General features: G+C 33.1%; 1 protein-coding gene across 1 annotated transcript in view; it reads right to left on the bottom strand.

The window, feature by feature from the left end:
- The window catches only part of LOC106103227, a 58,244-nt gene extending 56,634 nt beyond the window's left edge, over window positions 1-1,610 (bottom strand). The window contains exon 1 of the mRNA XM_013282921.1: window positions 1,347-1,610. The gene's annotated coding sequence lies outside the window, so the exon portion shown is untranslated. The remainder of the gene's footprint in view (window positions 1-1,346) is intronic.
- Window positions 1,611-14,279: the final 12,669 nt, after the last annotated feature.

The raw sequence follows: 14,279 nt of genomic DNA, 5'->3' as shown, positions 1-14,279 counted from the left end.
AGCAGTTTAGGCTACAATCTAAGAAACATCCATCCTTATAAACTTTCGTATTTATATGTAAGAAATAAGATTTCAAATGAGAGTTTTTTTATTTAATTTTTCATTCAGAAAAACTCTTTTAAAAGACGTAAACATTTTTTTTATTGATTTAAGTACTGTGCTTGTTGTTCAAATTCAATTTCCGTCAGCATACAAATTTATACAGAGGGCGATGCGGGCATGAAATTATAAACACAATGAATTACCTGTCATATTCAACTTAGATTATTTAGCTATACGAATAGACCGGGCAACTGACGTGGAATTATTAACAGCTAGCTTTCGCCCGCGACGCCGCCCACATGAAAATAAATAATATAAAACATAGCCTATGTTACTCACTGACAATGTAGCTTTTTATTGGTGAAAGAATTTTTGAAATCGGCTCAGTAGTTTTTGAGTTATTTCATTACAATCAAACAAACTAATTTTTCCTCTTTATAATAATAGTATAAAGCGCACTATATTAAACTAGTCGATAAACAATTGAAAGTCAATTAAAAACAACACGACTCATATATTACCTTGTTTAAATCGTTTTATAGTAAAGAATTTTATTTATTTGCCATAAAAAAGAACAGTGTTATCTAATGTCGCATCGAGAGAAATAAACCAAACGCCGTATCGATAATTCAAATACTTACATATACTTTATCTTTAGTACTCGTGTAACCAGAAATTGTTAAGAATGAATGTGGATGGTTACAAAGGGAGAGGAAGACCGAAGAAAGTATGGATGGATTGTGCGAAAGAGGATATGCTTAAGAAAGGAGTGCAGATATGACGGCTGATAGAGATGTATGGAAGAGCAGCACATACTGTGCCGACCCTCCGTAAGAAATAAGGGCAAGTTGATGATGATATATATTTGGTATATAAACTAAACGATATACATTATGTTCGTAACAACGATAGAAAATATGAGATTTTGTTAAACATTTAAAAAGTATATAACTTCAATTTAACTTATTTCCGCTAAGAACATTATTATCTAAGATTTGAAATAACTAAATTGGATTTATTCAAATAACTGTAAAAAAATTAAGCTAATTCATGTACAGAACCGACGATTTTGTTTCCTATATCTGTACACCCAATATATAATTTTAAAAGCATATTTATAATTTCACGATCACGTATCAAAATCATTAATCAAACATAGATATAAAAAAATGGCTTATTCATTTTGATTTATGAAATCAAAAAAAAATTTTCAATAATATTACGTAAAAATCAAATTTAATTTATTCCAAACGTTGACAAAACATTTTAAAGTTACTCTTATAGGAAACAGTTTGAATACTTACGAATGTCACATATCACAAACTACCGGAGAACATTGCTCGATCTTAATTTTTGTCAATTTCACAACACATCATTAATTTACATTTTGCGACGTTTGCTAAGTATTTAATCCTTACAAACATCCATCGTTATTTACCCCTTGATAACACAACGTACCGCTTTAAATCCAATTAATAATACAATCACGTTTATTCGAAAATTATGAAAATCGTACCCGCAGTCGAGATAACGTCGATCGCTTTCAAAGCTGAACCGCACGTGCTCACTCCACGACGGTCGGAGAAAGACTGAAGCGGCCATACCACTTTATACTCACACTCTATCTAAAATTCCGTAGCGTATTGTATTAAGCCTTTTTATTCGACGTCAATTGTTTTGCTTGCATTTTTTTAACTGGGCTGTTTTTAATATACGCAGCATCTAATTTTCAAGGTAGGACAGAATTATTTTTAGCGGATGGTAGCGTAGCATTGACGTAGTATCGTAGACGTTCTACGAAATGGTTCTACGATTTAGCCAAGGTTGCGGAAGTTTTCTCATATAGAGTGTTTATACTAATATAATTAAGCTGATAAAATTATTTGAACCTGATATTTTAGACTGTGCTATTTTTTTTGTTACATGTTTAAATAACGTTTTAGTATACAGCCGTAAAACATACAGGAATGCTATTTTGTACTATGTGTGGAATAACATGATATCTGTAGTAATATTATAAATCGGAAAGATATGTATTTCAAATAACAATAACTACTGGACCGATTTCATAAATTCTTTCACTATTAAAAAGCTATGTCACTGAGTAACAAAGTCTATATTTTTTGATTCCCCGGCGCCGATGTCGTGAGCAACATTTATTACGTTATAATTCGATGCGTTCTGTTTTATCAATATTGTATTCGTATTTGTTGTATAAGCCCATCACTATGATGTTATGATAATCAAGTTCTATCATTTTATATGATTACATGTTGCTTAGCAAAGAAATAATCACATATGACATCAAAAAGCTTTCTCCCCTAGTATTCATCTTATTGCATGTAATTTAGTTGAAAAGATAAAGCATTTAATGTCGTCCATTGTTAATTAATGCTATAACAGCTAGATCGCGGCGGCAGTTAACTAACTCTCAGACACAATAGAGCAGGGGTAGCGAATCACTGGCACGCGTTCCATAAATGGCACACGATACAATATTTTCAGCACGTCAATCATAAAATTACTACCAAAAAGTATTAAGTAGGTGTTATATAAAAAGCGAACGCGATGTCATTACCATGCACCATGTAATTGAAGTAATAATCAATCAAAATAATTTGTTGGCGCGTCTTATATCGCAATTAACATTACTTCAAAAAATGGCACTTCCCATAAAGGTTCGTCACCCCTGCAATAGGGTATTAAATCTTTACAAGCGAGTTGGCTATTAACCCTGGAACGCTTACCCGAAGGAAACACTCATTACCGATTAATGTTTATAGATTGTGAACTTGATAAATTGTACAAGTTTCTAGTAAGGATCTTAATAATTGAAAACTTTGTATAGATCGACAAGGATGACCAAACTTGACACTGGTCAAAAACCCTTAGTATACGTTCAAATTATGACAGTTATATTCCGCCACTAATTGATATTATGGACATCACCGTGATAGAAATGTTCATATTTATAAAATGAATAAAATGTAATAAAGACTTAATACAGGCACTTGCAGGTCGAATAGGTCGGCTCTCCCGGTGCAATACCACGATCACACAGAAGAAGGGTGTAAAGTGGAAGCAATTCAGCTTTTCGTCTGATGAGTGTGGTGCCGGAGGTCCAATTTTAGTCCCCTTATTTCCACCCTTTTCTTACAAGGAAAGGATTGTATGGGGAAATAGATTTGAATGCGAAATATCCTCTTTATGAGCGTGTCCTCCTCCCTCGATTAAAGGTAGACAACGCATCTGGAATTGCGAATGTCCATAGTTTAAGTTATCAGTGAGTAATATAGGCTAATTTATTTTATTAATCATTAATTTCACGCGGGCGAAGTCGCGAGCAACAACTAGTTGGATATAAAAAGTTAATTTACCTATTGTATATTTTAAAAGATTTAATTTGCGTTATGTTTTCCCTACTTTTATGTTTGATTCGCATTTTATTGAAGTCGATTTTACTACGTCTTGTTACGTGCATATCGGAGTAAAATTTATGTGGAAAACTTTTAGGATATACTGTTTCCAGTGAAATCAGACTTTGAAACTGATAACCGATATGTGATACTTACTTTTAAAGTCTTCTAGAAACGTCGAGAAAATTTATTTTGCTTTCCACTTAGAGTGCTCGCACACCTTTGATTAAACTGTCGCTCTCTGATTCCCATGAGCTTATGTGGAGGTGCGCACACTACGCGATTTTTAGTTGTACAAAAACACTTGAACTGGTTGTAAAACTCAATAGTTGTGCGATAGTTTAGTCAATGTGCGCACAATCTTATTGCCTAGTATAGATTTTCTAAAATTGGAAACATTTTATACATTGTACTAAATTCCGAATCAAAATATTCTTCCGCATTGTACAATTAAAGCCACTGCAAAACAATACGTACGAATGTATAACAATACGGAATTTCGCAAAATGTTGGCATAATTTTGACACTGCTAACGAAAAGACTAAATAAAAGCCTCTCACATTTTCCACGAAACAATTAGACCTGCGCTGTACACCGTTTAAATTCATCAAGTTATTTAACATAGTAAAAGAAATTGCACATTTAATTACGTGGTATTACATTTTATGTTGACTAACGCTGTACCAATATTTTGATATCTTTTTATTTTTATTTAAGGTTACTTTTCATTAAAATCATTAAAAAAATGATGGAAATATTTAAATAAATATGCCATCATTCAGTTACTCTTATTTAATGCTTTAGGATATCAATAATATTAAAATGTCATTTGAAGATTGTTCTTAAAATTTCATTTAATAGATAAATATTTATTTCATTGTTATAGATCAAAGAAATCAAAGAATGATTTGCAAATGTTTCAATTTAATGAATTCATTAAAATTTTATTGAAAACAAAATCTACCTCTAGTAAGAAGTATTTAAAGATTTACGGATGAGGTTATGCATATATTAATTATTAAAACCACAACATAACTGTTGAATCAAACGCTATACATAATTGCTCAAGAAATTTCGTAGTCGACAAGTTAAGAAAGTTTTCACCTCGGTTCGTGATTGCAAACTTTAGCAACAGTTTAACTCGGTTTCCGGCAACTCATTTAGTTTTCAAAACTGACCTGACGGAGTAAATAAACATTACTAATGAATATACCTAGAAAACATCACAACTTAGTATTAAGTGTATGTAATCTACATAAAGTCAACAATTTTATATAAGTTACACGTTAAGCTATTTAATTATCAACTCCACATATCAGGAATTATGAAATCTATTGATAGATTTTTTTTTATATAACATAAGGTGGCAAACGAGCAAGGGCCACTGGAATCCGCCAAAATGGCGAGGCGACCGCTGTACATAGACATCCGCAATTGCAGATGCGTTGCCTACCCTTATACGACGGAGGAGGAGACGCACATAAAGAGGATATTTCCCCTTCCTATGCATCTCCTCCACCGTCAAATCCACTTCTCCTTCCCAACCTCTCCTTATAAGAAAAGGATGGTTTTCTCTTTAGAGAAAGGGACTTAAATTAGGCCTCCGGCACCACACTCATCAGACGAAACACGGAATTGCTTTCATTTCACGCCTGTCTTCTGTGTGGTCGTGGTATTACACCGGACGTGCCGGCCTATTCGTGCTAAGATGTTAAAGCGGGCACTACCACTGTGATTTAAGGGATATAGTCAAGAAAAGCTAAGGCGTATTGCTTGTGTAAAAAAAAAGAAATGAAAAGATCAATCAACCTTTCTTTTCTTAGAGATGTACGTAATTTAGTTTTCGAGGGCCACTTGACCCTACTCACAATACTTTCTCTTTCATTACCACCCCAAAACAGAAGTAACATATAAATAGTTTAGTTTATTGCATTGTGAAGTAAAAAAAATGATTACATTTACAAATCACTATACTTTACTATAATTCTACCTGAAGTCAAGGATGACTAGGCTATAGTAAACCATTACTGAAATAAAGTCGATAATAAAAAAATTCAACATTCAAATGGAAGTCATCTACATTAATATTATAAAGACTAGCTGTTCCCATGCGACTTCATCCGCATGAAATTATTTCATTATTTACATTTGTCAAATTATCAATAGCAAATGTCAAAATGACATGACGATGAAAAACCATAGCAACCTTGCTTCCTTGATGTTGGCAGCAACTTTTGGTCTCTTTCCCACATAAGGGTTTTTATCCATAACGTTTACCCCTGAAGTTTAATGGCGTGAAAATACATAGCCTAAAGCGTGACGTAAGTGTAGGGCTTTTTATTAAAAAAATAATTATTTAAAAATGTGCTGTAATTGCTGTCAGCAGTCTTAGGCAACAAATAAATGTGGGTTTACGCTTTTTTATAATAGTATAGATGAAAGATTTTTGTATGTATTGAAATAACTCAAAAACTACTGGGTTTATTCCCAATATTCTATAACCATTAAAAGCTACGTTATCTATAACATTGGCTATATTTTATATTGTTTCCTTAATTTCACGCGGAAGAAGTCGCGAGCATCATCTAGCCTATACCAATATAATCATGAGAAAAGATTTGTATTTCTGTATGTATTGAAATAACTCAAAAACTACTGGGTTTATTTCAAAAATTCTTTCACAATTAAAAGCTACCTTATCTGTATCATATACCTTTTTAGTATTTCATTTAAATTCTCGCAGACGAAGTCGCGAAAAACAGCCAGTTAGTCATATAAGAGAGTAAACATTTTATAGCGAGTAGTTTCTTTCCTACGCATCTAAGAAATCTTATGCCGATAAAAATTTATTTGGCTATAAAAAGCAATGAGCAGATTTACTTCTGTAGCAAAATATTACTTGTATTAATCAAGTAGTGCTCTGAATATCAAATGTCATCTGCCAAATGGGTTTATTACAACTCGGCAGTATCTTACTGTAATGATTTTGTAACATTTTCCATTTTTGCGGTAAAATATTTACTTTTATACTGATAACAGGAGAGAATAACAGATTATTTTTAGTCAATTGTTTTAATAAGTTTTTATCATTTACTAATGGTTGTTGTAACCATTGTTAAGTAAAAAAAATTGTTAGTGTACATTTGTGTAAGTAGTTGAGTGGAATTCGAATCCCAGACAGCTAATGGACAGGCCGTTTTTATTATCTATCTATGTATATCTATATTATTATAATAAAGCGTAAACACACACTTTTTTGTTGCCTTAGATCTCAGCAATTACAGCATATTTTTGAATAATTCTCTTTTTAATAAAAAGCCCAACACTTACGTCACGCTTTAGGCTATACATTTCCACGCCATTAAAATAAGGGGGTAAATATTTTGGATAAAAACTTTAATGTGGGAAAGAGACCATATGTTGCTTCCAACATCAAGGAAGGAAGATTGCCAAGGTTTGTAATGTCATCTTGACATTTGCAATTGATAATTTGACAAATGTAAATTTTCATAATTTCATGCGGATGTAGCCACACAAGAACAGCTAGTCATGAAATAATTGGCGTTTCAGGAATTTTAAAAAGATCAAATTGGAGTTGAAAATTGTTCCATTGTTGGATGTAGATAGAACAATTAGAACATCGAAAATTATGGAAACTTTGTTAGACATTGCTTAATAATTATCTTAATTTTTAATAATTGTATAATTAGTTAAGAGTCTATTTTTACAATTTCTCACAACTACGAAGTTGAGATAAGCGGCTTTCAACATACTTCAACAATGAAAACAGTTATCCATAAATTGATTTATTTACAGGAATTTCAGGCTTGAATGTTCTGTATTTATTACTATTGAAATGTACATTTTAATATTCCACGTGAAATGGATTTTCTCTCATAATCCGCAAGCACACATAACTTCAAAGTGCAAAACGGCGAGTTGCGCAGACCCGTAGCGCGTCTGCCCTAATTACTTTGACTGGCTTGACTGCAGCTTTTATACAAAAGTTCCCTTTGTTGCGCATACAAGTCGACAATCACTTCAGCTTTTTGTATATAGTTTTGTTTTTGTACATTTTTCAGTTTCTGTTCTGTTATTTTTTGACATTTGTTCGATTTAGCACACAATTTTAGAATACTGAAATAAAGAAAGTTAGAACAAAGGAGACTCAAAAATATTAATTTACAGGTTTAGTGTGTAAGTATGTTGGGGTAATACTTTATGAAAAATACATTTTCTGTTCATACTCTTCTGGTATTTTGTTTGTGGCTTAGGTTAAACGTCGCAGAGAACATTACAGAGGGTGACAATTTATTTCTACTTATGTAATAATAAACCTATTTTGTAATAAGATATAGCAAAAATACAGAAAAACATAACCGGTTTTTTAGATTAACTTGGCATTTTACATTTCTTTTCCAATACGTTTCGAACAATTGACACGAACCAATCAAATTAATTTCGAGCGTCGCTTGTTTTTACTGGGAAAGTATCGACAAGTCCCGCAGGTTTTATGTCTGTTGCTATACAAAAAAGTAACATGACTATACGTTTGCATTGACGGAAAACTTGTATAAAAACATTGACACCCCTCTCTCATCTCTTTTAAAAGACATCAATAGAATTTAATAATAGAAGTGAAGACATTGGAATTTCGAGATTAAATTCGATATGTATCTAAAGCAGATGAATGTTTGAATCGAGTAAGAATTTAACGGTTTCCTTAGCAACCGCTTTAGTGTAAATTTTATATCAACTACGTTTATTTTAATAAATATTTGAATAGGGTACCTTAAATGCAATTCTAAATATTTCTATAATTATTTTTTAACGGTAAGAATAGAAAAAGAGCGTCGGTGGCTCAGTGGTTTAAGCACTTGACTTGTAATCTACAGGTCTTGGGTTCGAACCCCTCCGTGTAACAACGTGATTTTCGATTTTTCGAATTTTCATAATTTACCCGAAGTTCTTACGGTGAAGGAAAACATCGTGATGCAACCTGCAAATATCAGAAAGAAAGATATGTGTGAAGTCGACCAACCCGCACTGGGCCAGCGTGGTTGACCATGGCCTAATCACCCTAATTTAGGGTAGGCTCCGAGCCTCTCGGTGGGGACATATAGTGAGCTGGTGATAATGATGATGATTAAGAATAGTAGTTTATCAAAAACTCTGTATATTAAAAACTATTAAAGTTATAATAAAATGTTTGCAAACTGCAGAACATTCAACAAAAATTTCAGGTTCATTATACGAAGTCTTAAAGTTTGTTACTAATGTACTTTTCTAACATTACAACTTGACTTTAGAATATAAACTATTCGGATATCAGAATGCACAGGTGCTAGTCCAGTTTCACGGCTCGTTCAACACGTGATTGTGCGAAATGCTACGAGAAACACTGAATTTATTAAACTTACTCCCATTTTTGTTGAACTAAAACATTTTTACGGTGAAAATCTGCGCCTTTTAAACCAATTAACAAAGTTAAAACCTGTTAGTCTCCTGTTAGAACATAGAAAAGTTTTTAACAAATAACTATATGAACTGTTACTAAGCAAGATATTGTATGTTTGGATGGATGTTTTTAGAAGGTATCTCCTAAATGGTTGAACGGATCTCCATGAACCTTTTCTGTACAACATAGTATATTTACTATACACTCTAAGATGGTAATGAAAGTCTTCGTGTTCTTCTGTTTTTTTTTTGTTCTGAACGTTTACTGTAAATTAATTTTTAGTAGACTTAAAAAAGAAAATCCTATTAACTAAATTGCTTCTAACTATAAAGCCCGGACGTCGCGTTGACTGATTACAAGTCGTTACGTGCAGTCTTAGGGAATTGCAATTAGGAATTAAAAAATATAAAATATCACATAAATGGTTCATCAAAAAGTGAAATGTTTCATCAAAAAATGTAATGTGTATTAAATTGTAAAGATAGCCTAACTACTAAATATTCTCAAAGTATGTTTAGAAAAATTTACTATTTTACAGAGTTTCCATAGCCGAAGTATTTGGTTTTAGTACTAGTATTCAAATTTATGGTCATACGAGTAAAAATTATACAATCGTTATTCCGAAAAGATTATTCGAGTATAACAAAAAGGAGAATCGTGTACACTGAATCTTACTAATGTTACAAAATGTGAAATTTTCGAATTTTAGACAGACGGATGTTTGTTAGAGTTTGTAGCCTAAAGTGTTCAGCGAATGTTGATGAAATTTGTCATTGATGTAGACGATTACTTGGGAAAAAATTGGCTTTTGTTTTTGATTAATTTCACGTGGTCGAAGTCACGGGCGAAAGGTAGTAGCAATATATATGCTTTATAACTGGTTTTGTGACAAAAGAATTTACTATAGTATCACAAAAAGTAGTACGCGGTAAGCCACAGTGGAAATTTCTCTCTAGTCTTGTTTGTAAAGTTTTGAAACTGTTTAACTTTAGGTTTTCAGTAACTCCGGCTTAGCTCTATATCTATGACGTTAGCACGTAGTTAGTTGAAGAAAATAAATTCATTTCAAATAAAAAGGTGTATTCTATTTTCGTTCAACTAATTAGGTATATGGTAAGCTATATAAGCTAGTACTATAAACTTGTTTTATTAACTTTCATTCATAGTGTCGTGTAAATGAATACAGACGTCACTGTTTCCACAATCTGTTCGTATCCGTCACTTAGATTTCAAGAATGGCGCGATGTTTTCATAGTATGAGTTTGTCGCATACCTAGGACAAAGGATTAGTCTTCTCCAAGTGTACTTAATATGCCGCTTTATAGCGGTAATAGAGTTACGCTTGCTTATGGCTTCGTCTTGTGGTTTAACCTTTGAACCCAATAGCCTGTCTTATAACCGGTTTCACAGCGACTTTTAACAAATCGATAGTGTTTATGATTCGATAACTTTATAAAAAGCGTTTCCGAACTACGTAACTTGGTTTTAAATCTGTTGAAACTAAATTATAATAATAAAACAAATGGGAACTTCAGAAACCCAGTAGAAGACATCTGAATGTAAATTAGTTATTGCAAATGGAAACTTAGTTACATAGAAGTAGACAAGCGTTGAAGTATAAATTTAAAACCTTTCATACTTTTTTAAACTTAATATCCTATCACGTAAGTTACGAGCACTATATTTTATTTCAGGCTGTGTTAGGTCGTTGAAATTTTATCCGATAGAGGAAACCATACGGTGCAACTGATCTATAGAGGCTAAGGTATTATGTGTAGTAACATTCTTTGTCTTACAGGAATATAAGACCCTAGGTCGTGGCTTTGTTCGCAGGGAAATTTGTAATAACATAGCTTATGACGAAAATAGCTTACTGGTAAAAAATTTTTGAACTCGACCCAGCAATTTTGAGTTATTCCAATACATTCAAAATTACAAATATTTTCTTTTTATAAAGTTACTAGCTGTTGCTCGCGACTACGCGTGAATTTAAATAATAAAATATGACCTATATTACCTAGAGATAACATAGCTTTTTAATGGTGAAAGAATTTTTGAAATCGAACGAGATGTTTTTGAGTTATTTAAATTTACAAAAATAAAACTCTTTCCTCTTTATAATATTAGTATAAACTAGAAATCCTTAATTTTCAAAATTAGACTTAACAGTGGTAGTGCCCGCTTAGCACGAATGGGCCGGCACGCCCGGTGTAATACCACGACCACACAGAAGACAGGCGTGAAGTGGAAGCAATTTCGTGTTTCGTCTGATGAGTGTGGTGGTGGAGGCCTAATTTAAGTCCCTTTTTCTTTACCGCCCTTTTCTTATGAGGAGAGGATGGGAAGGGAAAGTGGATTTGACAGAGGAGGAGATACATAGGTAGGGTAAATATCCTCTTTATGTGCATCTCCTTCTCTGTCGGATAAGGGTAGGCAACGCATTTGCAATTGCGAATGTCTATGGGCAGCGGTCGCTTCACCATTTTGGCGGATTCAGCTGGCCGCTTGCTCGTTTGCCACCTTGTGTTATAAAAAAAAAAAATTCGGCCTTTTGCTTGGTTCGTACTGAATCGTCTTATATCTTTTCAATAGCCTTCCCTTTAATGTCCCATTTAGTATGTAGGCTACGTTACTCAGTGATAATTTAGCTTTCTAATAGAAAGAATTTTTGAAATCGTTACCTGATAGTCTAGGAGTGAATAATCAAATCTCAACAAAGGTTCTAATTCTCCACCTATTTATTAAACTCTATGTTACTTTTATATAATAGTTAATTAATTATTAAGGTTCTATTTTTTTACGATATACTTTTTTTTCGTTCATTCATTTATCATTTTTGCTTCCTTATAAAATAAACACATTCTTACCATAGTCTTGTTTTGTCCTTTTTATTTGTGGTTTCAGTTAAATGTTGCCGAAAGTAATAATTTCTTGAGGCGAAAACTTATTTCTTTCCTTATTTCCCGACGCTGTAGTATTTTTTTGATCTAAGGCGTAAAAGACAAAAGTAAGCCAGTTTTATTTATGTTGCACTTCTTTTAATTTAGCAAGTTTTCACGAAATAATACTTATGTTAAAGAAAGTAATTTCGTAAAGGTTGGAACAGCTACACTAAATACAAGATCACTTGGAACATTTTTTTATTTTCTCATGTGAGTCCCAAGAGGACCTAGTAGATTCCTTATAGGCGTAGTTCTAAAAACTTTTTGCTACCTCTTTGCAACGGGCCACAACCAGCGATGCAAGACCTCTCGCTCGTGATAATAGCTTACTGTAACAGTGAGAGGTCAACCTCCAATACTGTACATAGAGCTCGTCGCAGTTTAATCCATTCTATCTAATCAGCGTGTGTCGCGCTATGTTCTCTTTGCAATGATGGTGCAAAATATACTTTTAACTATCGCACTACGAATCTTTTGATCGTCTCTAAGATTATTTTAATGGAGGAGAATACACTAAGGAACTTCTTGATCATCCATTAAAAGTATCGCAGTTAATGTTGATAAATTTTAAGATAACATTAGAATTATGCAAGAACATTGTACAATTTAGTGACCACAAGAAGCGGGACTGGTTGCTAATTGGTGGCACACTGCACGCGACAAGGAGCGCTCTAAATCAATTCATGTCCACCGCAAACTGCTACAATTCCTAACCAAACTATTATAAATTATAAGTTACATTGTATACTGTGTACTACCGTTGATTAACTCACATTAAGATCTTGTGCACACCTTTGACTAAACTTTCCTTTTATCTGGAGGTTCACACAACTCGATTTTTAGTTATGCAAGTAAACAGTTGAATTGGCTGCGAAACAAGCGACAATCGCAACCTCGAGATAAATACAGGACATGTAGAAGCGAATAGATTCGTTCAAAGGCGTAATAGTTTATCCCAGGCCTCATTATTTAGATTTAAATTTTGCCACACAACGAATTTGAGTCGTAATAACATATGAAAATAATTAGCCTTGAAGTTTATCTTACTAATGTTATAAGGTAGGTATCACCCGCGACTCCGTCAGAGTGGATTTAAAAAAAATGAGTAGCCCATCTGTTCTTCCAGACTATCCTTTATGTCTATACCAAATTTCATCGAGATGCGTTCAGCCGTCTAGGCTACAAACTCTAATAGACATCTATCCATCTAAACTTTCGCATTTTGTAATAAGTATGATTATTATAATGCGAAAGTTTAAATTAATTAATGTTCGTTAGTGCGTAGCCTAAACTGTTGAACGGATCTCAATGATTTTTGGATTTAAAACATAGTCTGGAAGAACACATAGGCTACTTGCTTTTTTTTTGTTTCACTACTAGTTTTTTTATAATTAACTGGAATAAATAAATTGAATAAATTAAATAACGATGTTAAAGAGTACGCTTTTGTGACATCTACATACGCGAGGGTAAATTTATAGCCGTAATATATTACATTTTTTTATCTGTTCGTAAACCTTTTGGAGCGTGTTTTATAATTTGTGTTGTTAGAAAAGTGGAGAAGACAAGAGTCGTGTTTTTTTTTGTTATCTAATTAAATGTGTACGTTTTACTTGTATGAGAGCGGGCAAACCATTAACTATGGTAAAGTATCGCACAACTGTTGTGCGATTGTCGATTGTTTCGCAGCTAATTCAACTGTTTATTTGCATAACTAATCGAGTAGTGTGCGCACGCCCATATGAGCTCATAATCAAAGCGACTGAACTGTTATGCGATGGTTTAGTCAATGTGGGCGCTCTCTAATGGTTGCCATTTTTTTTACAATTGAACACTTAATAGTACTATATCACTATCTCACCTGATGTTGGAATATTTTTTTTTATCTATGGTAGAATTAATTTGTGTTGCTGCCTAATAATTATTTTTGTTAGATACACCGGAACTTCAATTTCCTGATTACGAGAATCAACTTAGGGAATGTGAAAAACAAATAATAAATTTATTCACTCTAACCACCACCGCTTTTTATCTAATCAATTTAATTATTTCTATAACAAAGGATGATAATAAATATATACTCGTAATAAAATTGCGAGTGTTCAGATTTCAGGAAGATGATGCAGAGGGGTTGCTGATAACAAAAATTTTCTTTAATTTTTTTTGCCTGTCTATCTGTGTGTCTGTCTGTCTGTCTGTCCGAAAGAGGCGTTTGTTCCGGATAATCTCCGAAACGGCTGGGCCAATTTCGAACGGACTTTCATTGAAGGGTAGCTAACATAGACGGACATATAGGCTACTTTTTTATCTTAATGTTGCGTAGATGACGTCGCAGGCAACAGCATTTATGTTTTAAACTTTGCGGCGTAAACATCTATTACGTTGTGGTTAGTTTTTGGAATCTTCAAGTACGTATTTTAT

The sequence above is a fragment of the Papilio polytes genome, unplaced genomic scaffold (genome assembly GCF_000836215.1).
Source record: "Papilio polytes unplaced genomic scaffold, Ppol_1.0 DF823835.1, whole genome shotgun sequence".
In the NCBI taxonomy this organism is placed as follows: domain Eukaryota; kingdom Metazoa; phylum Arthropoda; class Insecta; order Lepidoptera; family Papilionidae; genus Papilio; species Papilio polytes.
The sequence above is the reverse complement of the archived record's forward strand: the minus strand, read 5'-3'. Positions and strand labels throughout refer to the sequence as shown.